Consider the following 7,478-nt stretch of genomic DNA (forward strand, 5'->3'; position numbering starts at 1 on the left):
TCCTGACCACCAGGGGGCGACTCCTCTGGTTGTATATAAGTATATGCTTAATGTGTTAAAGCTGCATTCTCTCTCCTGACCACCAGGGGGCGACTCCTCTGGTTGTATAGAAGTCTATGCTTCATGTGTTAAAGCTGCATTCTCTCTCCTGACCACCAGGGGGCGACTCCTCTGGTTTTATAGAAGTCTATGCTTCATGTGTTAAAGCTGCATTCTCTCTCCTGACCACCAGGGGGCGACTCCTCTGGTTGTATAGAAGTCTATGCTTCATGTGTTAAAGCTGCATTCTCTCTCCTGACCACCAGGGGGCGACTCCTCTGGTTGTATAGAAGTTTATGCTTCATGTGTTAAAGCTGCATTCTCTCTACTGACCACCAGGGGGCGACTCCTCTGGTTGTATAGAAGTCTATGCTTCATGTGTTAAAGCTGCATTCTCTCTCCTGACCACCAGGGGGCGACTCCTCTGGTTGTATAGAAGTCTATGCTTCATGTGTTAAAGCTGCATTCTCTCTCCTGACCACCAGGGGGCGACTCCTCTGGTTGTCTAGAAGTCTATGCTTCATGTGGTAAAGCTGCATTCTCTCTCCTGACCACCAGGGGGCGACTCATCTGGTTGTATATAAGTATATGCTTCATGTGTTAAAGCTGCATTCTCTCTCCTGACCACCAGGGGGCGACTCATCTGGTTGTATATAAGTATATGCTTCATGTGTTAAAGCTGCATTCTCTCTCCTGACCACCAGGGGGCGACTCCTCTGGTTGTATAGAAGTCTATGCTTCATGTGTTAAAGCTGCATTCTCTCTCCTGACCACCAGGGGGCGACTCCTCTGGTTGTATAGAAGTCTATGCTTCATGTGTTAAAGCTGCATTCTCTCTCCTGACCACCAGGGGGCGACTCCTCTGGTTGTATAGAAGTCTATGCTTCATGTGTTAAAGCTGCATTCTCTCTCCTGACCACCAGGGGGCGACTCCTCTGGTTGTATAGAAGTTTATGCTTCATGTGTTAAAGCTGCATTCTCTCTACTGACCACCAGGGGGCGACTCCTCTGGTTGTATAGAAGTCTATGCTTCATGTGTTAAAGCTGCATTCTCTCTCCTGACCACCAGGGGGCGACTCCTCTGGTTGTATAGAAGTCTATGCTTCATGTGTTAAAGCTGCGTTCTCTCTCCTGACCACCAGGGGGCGACTTCTCTGGTTGTATAGAAGTCTATGCTTCATGTGTTAAAGCTGCGTTCTCTCTCCTGACCACCAGGAGGAGACTCCTCTGGTTGTATAGAAGTCTATGCTTCATGTGTTAAAGCTGCATTCTCTCTCCTGACCACCAGGGGGCGACTCCTCTGGTTGTATAGAAGTCTATGCTTCATGTGTTAAAGCTGCATTCTCTCTCCTGACCACCAGGGGGCGACTCCTCTGGTTGTATAGAAGTCTATGCTTCATGTGTTAAAGCTGCATTCTCTCTCCTGACCACCAGGGGGCGACTCCTCTGGTTGTATAGAAGTCTATGCTTCATGTGTTAAAGCTGCATTCTCTCTCCTGACCACCAGGGGGCGACTCCTCTGGTTGTATAGAAGTCTATGCTTCATGTGTTAAAGCTGCATTCTCTCTCCTGACCACCAGGGGGCGACTCCTCTGGTTGTATAGAAGTCTATGCTTCATGTGTTAAAGCTGCATTCTCTCTCCTGACCACCAGGGGGCGACTCCTCTGGTTGTATAGAAGTCTATGCTTCATGTGTTAAAGCTGCATTCTCTCTCCTGACCACCAGGGGGCGACTCCTCTGGTTGTATAGAAGTCTATGCTTCATGTGTTAAAGCTGCATTCTCTCTACTGACCACCAGGGGGCGACTCCTCTGGTTGTATAGAAGTTTATGCTTCATGTGTTAAAGCTGCATTCTCTCTACTGACCACCAGGGGGCGACTCCTCTGGTTGTATAGAAGTTTATGCTTCATGTGTTAAAGCTGCATTCTCTCTCCTGACCACCAGGGGGCGACTCCTCTGGTTGTATAGAAGTTTATGCTTCATGTGTTAAAGCTGCATTCTCTCTCTTGACCACCAGGGGGCGACTCCTCTGGTTGTATAGAAGTCTATGCTTCATGTGTTAAAGCTGCGTTCTCTCTCCTGACCACCAGGAGGAGACTCCTCTGGTTGTATAGAAGTCTATGCTTCATGTGTTAAAGCTGCATTCTCTCTCCTGACCACCAGGGGGCGACTCCTCTGGTTGTATAGAAGTCTATGCTTCATGTGTTAAAGCTGCGTTCTCTCTCCTGACCACCAGGAGGAGACTCCTCTGGTTGTATAGAAGTCTATGCTTCATGTGTTAAAGCTGCATTCTCTCTCCTGACCACCAGGGGGCGACTCCTCTGAGCTGCTCCACATATGTGACTTCTGTATTTTGAATGTGAGCCCTAGGGATGCAAAGTGTTGGGTAATGCAGATGCAAAGACAGACCTGGTGTTCAGACTATTGTGGTCTGGATTTGCTTCAGACGGTTATCAGTGCAGATAACCGGCCTCTTAAGAAAGAAAGGAGAAAAGAAATGTCCCCTTTTATTGATCCTGCATTTGACCCATCCTGAGTTATTGGGGGTTTGGTGTCTTGCTCAAGGACACTTCGACATGGAACTATGGGGGAGAGCGGGGATCGAACCGGGTATGAGGCGACCGCTCTCCCCCATGAGCTACAGCCGACCCCAAACGAGTGTTTTAAAGAGTGTGTTTTAAAACACGGAGCCATCTGTCCATGGAGGCAGCACCTGTATCTCACCGGGAGTCTGGCTGGTCAGTTTAGCCCGTGGGCTAGCGGGCGTCCGGTGCTGATAGCATCACACTGCTACCTCCATCGGGAGCCGCACGGACCCACAGATTCACATCTGTGCACTTGTGTAAACTACAAGTGCACACGAGAGCCTGAGAATGCGTCCTCAACTCCATCAATGTACAGGTAGAAGCAGCGACGGGCGATGGGACCCACCTGTGGATGCGTGGATACACAATTACGTGTTTTAATAGAAAAGCAGAGCTCACTACTGTGACAGGTCAAGTCAGATAGCATCTCAGTGTGTCAGTGGAGGAACCGCTACATTCCTGCAGAGGTTCCCAAGGTCTCAGTTCTCAGTTCTCAAAGCTCAAGGCTCAAGGCTCAAGGCTCAAGGCTCAAGGCTCAAGGCTCAAGGCTCAAGGCTCAAGGCTTCTCTCTCTTTTTAGAATTGATTCTGTTCATAAGAAGTGGAAGATATCCTCATGACGTCACTCATTGGTTTGTAGACTGGTGTTATGAAGCCTCGAGTTCGACATTATGGACGTCGCCGTCTTGTTTTTTTTCTCCAACCAGTGAACAGGAAGTGACATCATTCACCCATTTATACCCTGGTGGGAGGAGCTAAGGTTCCACCTGCAGATCAGGAGTGACTAATATTCACACACTGTAGTCACAGCTAGGGAGCAGATTGGTGTTAAGTGTCTTGCCCAAGGACACATCGACACGGGCTAGCAGAGCTGGGGATCGAACCAGCGATCCTCCGCTTGAAGGACGACCCTGCTCACCACTCGAGAGCTAACAGAGCTAACAGTACTGACAGAGCTAACAAAGCTAACAGTACTGACAGAACTAACAAAGCTAACCGTACTGACAGAGCTAACAAAGCTAACAGTACTGACAGAGCTAACAAAGCTAACCGTACTGACAGAGCTAACAAAGCTAACAGTACTGACAGAGCTAACAAAGCTAACAGTACTGACAGAGCTAACAAAGCTAACCGCACTGACAGAGCTAACAAAGCTAACCGTACTGACAGAGCTAACAAAGCTAACCGTACTGACAGAGCTAACAAAGCTAACAGTACTGACAGAGCTAACAAAGCTAACCGTACTGACAGAGCTAACAAAGCTAACAGTACTGACAGAGCTAACAAAGCTAACCGTACTGACAGAGCTAACAAAGCTAACAGTACTGACAGAGCTAACAAAGCTAACCGTACTGACAGAGCTAACAAAGCTAACCGTACTGACAGAGCTAACAAAGCTAACCGTACTGACAGAGCTAACAAAGCTAACAGTACTGACAGAGCTAACAAAGCTAACCGTACTGACAGAGCTAACAAAGCTAACAGTACTGACAGAGCTAACAAAGCTAACCGTACTGACAGAGCTAACAAAGCTAACCGTACTGACAGAGCTAACAAAGCTAACAGTACTGACAGAGCTAATGCTGCAACCGGCGTATGAGAGCAGCGGATCGTGACTCGCGTGCACAAAGCAAGCAGCTGTGTGGGTCCTCTGCTCAGGTTGACTTCACACTTATCTCCTCTTTCATCGCGGTTTGCTGCCGACGCTCTGCTGATCTTCTGGGAGCAGAGTTGCTCATCGATGTTGAGGAAAACATGAAAAGAGAAGTTGCTAAATGAGGCAGAAGGAGACGAGTGAGACTCAGTTATATAATTAAACCGGTTTTATAAGGAAATAACTCCCATAAAGAGCAGATTTATGAGACCTCCGGTTTCCCTTGAAGCAATATCTTGGGCTTTAAACCGGGGTCACGTTTGGCAAACACCCAAAAACATGCAAGCTGCCATTTACTAGACCCAAACTGCTGTCGGGGTGGGAGGAGGAGGGGGGGGGGGGGGTACCGTTATGAATAATACGACCGAAAGGAGTAACGAGTGGTGGACTTTACGTGAGCATGTTTATTGACATAGAATCCTCTTCATCTAAAGACCGAGATGCGACCTTCACAAACCCGACCCCTACTGTACGCGGTCTGCAGCCGGGGACGCAGGGGTCGCGACCTGTGACCTCTGTGACCTCTGCGTCGAGTGCTTCTCCTTCTGCATTGTGTGGTATGTGTGTGTGTGCGTGCGTGTGCACATTTGCTATTACAGTTGTTTACGATTGAATATACACTAAAATCAAAAGTATTACACAATTATCCAAACCGTACAGTCAAGGAGGAAACTCGGCCCAGATTTGAACCACCAAGCACAACGTCTGCCTCACACTGTTGGCAAACAACACACACTTCTATCCATTACACACACAAGTATATCAAGATGTCACTTCCAAAGCACTGAAAGGCAGATGACCACACCTCTGTGCCAATTGGTTAACCAATCAGGTTTAAGCACAATGAAACTTTGTTGTGACTCCCCATTTGAGTTTATAGAGAACATAAATGTATATTATCATTCTGCAGCATTGGTCTTGTGTGGTGTCTAATGTTTACTGTTCAGCTGTGTTTAGTGTTTTGCAGACATTGTGTGGGCCATGTTTTGCACTTTCTGTGTACTTCACAAGTAGAATTGCTCAAAGTGTGTTTTCAAGTGTAACTGGTCCAAACCAAAGGAAGTCATATGCAACGGGTGTGTTTCATATGGTAACAACATGTGGTTTTGATAAATTAGTGTATAGTGTTTCATTTTGCAAAGGATCTGAGGTGTTTTGCTAATTGTGTGTGTGTGTGTGTGTGATCATTGTGTGTGTGTGTGTGTGTGTGATAATTGTGTGTACTGTTTTGAAAAACCAAACCAAACCATCCAAATCGTGCTTAAGCAATCGAGAAAAACTGTAAACCCCAACGCAGCAGTGAAGGAATGTGATGGTAGATTGTCAGAGTCGTAGGCTGAAAGTGAAGGGATTAGGGGTGTGTGTGTGTGTGTGTGTGTGTGTGTGTGTGTGTGTGTGTGTGTGTGTGTGCCAGGCCCCAGTGCTGCTCGGTCTTGACCTGTGTGTACATGCCATGCCTTAAAGGGCCTAAAACACGCCTCGTCCTGCAGAGCAAATAAATAAATGTGCTCTGGGGGCCTGTGGCTTCACGTTCACCTTTCACTTACTGACACTATCTCCCTGTCACACACACACACACACACACACACACACACACACGTGCTTGGTGCATGTCAGTCACAGTGGGCTGGATGGCCCTTCACCTGTGCAGAGGCTCCAGGTTTGGTGTTGGAGGCCCATGTGAAGGTGAGGCCCAGCTGAACAAACAGCTCGTGGTCTGTCACGGTTCCCTTGAGAGGTTTTGAAGGCCTCACCTCCATCAGGTGACCACGTCTGGGAACGTCTCAGGTTAATATTTACACTCCTGTGTAGATATACAAATCTGATCGCTTCATATTTGATTGAATGTCCTTCAATCATTGGTGGACTTTCTCTTTTTTTAAGATGAATATGTAAAGGATCCAATCAGATCTGCTGACGGAAAACGATCAAACCCGTCGATTCGTTTCCTCCCAATGGACACGTACCTTCATGTGTTAAAGCTGCATTCTCTCTACTGACCACCAGGGGACGACTCCTCTGGTTGTATAGAAGTCTATGCTTCATGTGTTAAAGCTGCATTCTCTCTCCTGACCACCAGGGGGCGACTCCTCTGGTTGTATAGAAGTCTATGCTTCATGTGTTAAAGCTGCATTCTCTCTACTGACCACCAGGGGACGACTCCTCTGGTTGTATAGAAGTCTATGCTTCATGTGTTAAAGCTGCATTCTCTCTACTGACCACCAGGGGACGACTCCTCTGGTTGTATAGAAGTTTTTGCTTCATGTGTTAAAGCTGCATTCTCTCTACTGACCACCAGGGGACGACTCCTCTGGTTGTATAGAAGTATATGCTTCATGTGTTAAAGCTGCATTCTCTCTCCTGACCACCAGGGGGCGACTCCTCTGGTTGTATAGAAGTCTTTCTGCTTTCTTTCTGATGTGTATGAGGATTGTAAGTTTTTGTTTTGTTTTTATTTCAGTTTTAAGTTTAGATTTTTTAATTAAATTAAATATTTGTTGTATTTGTTTTATTTTAAGTTTTCTTTAAGTACATTTTGCTGAGAATACCTTCTCCACTGCTCTCAAACTCACCCGAAATAATAACAACGATAAAACATAAAGGAACGATTATGTAACATCTACAATGGAGGAAAAAAAACAAGAGTGAATGAATTAAAAATAAAAACATGCATTCTTTGTGTTTTTCAAACTCGAGTGTGGCGGCAATATTCAGGAAGTTATGGAACTTCCCTTTTTGGTTTCTGAGTCGGTGCTTTCACACTTTATCTTAGTTAAACATCCGCTTTCCTCTGAACTGCAACAAGTCACCGGTCGCACATGCAGCCTGAAACACACATTGATCTTTTCGTTGGTTTATGCTTCATCTTTTGAGAAGTTTGTGCGTATTAACCGATTACAACGAATCCTTATGATCTACTTTTCACTTTCCACTGTTTCTTTCTGCTTTCTGGTGAATGTTATCACGACAACAAGATGGAATAAAGCCATGAATAATAAATGCAGCGCTGACACACACACACACACACACACGCACGCACACACACACACACACACACACACACACACGCTGCAGGGGAAGCATTCACACAGAAACTCCTGTGGGGAACTCGACCGGCTCCTCCACACAAGTGAGGGCTTGTAGAGTTTCTCCAGAAGGAAACAAAGTGAACCCGGATTTAAGAATCCACACACACACAC

Source organism: Cyclopterus lumpus, chromosome 13 (assembly GCF_009769545.1).
Source record: "Cyclopterus lumpus isolate fCycLum1 chromosome 13, fCycLum1.pri, whole genome shotgun sequence".
NCBI classification, from domain to species: Eukaryota; Metazoa; Chordata; class Actinopteri; order Perciformes; family Cyclopteridae; genus Cyclopterus; species Cyclopterus lumpus.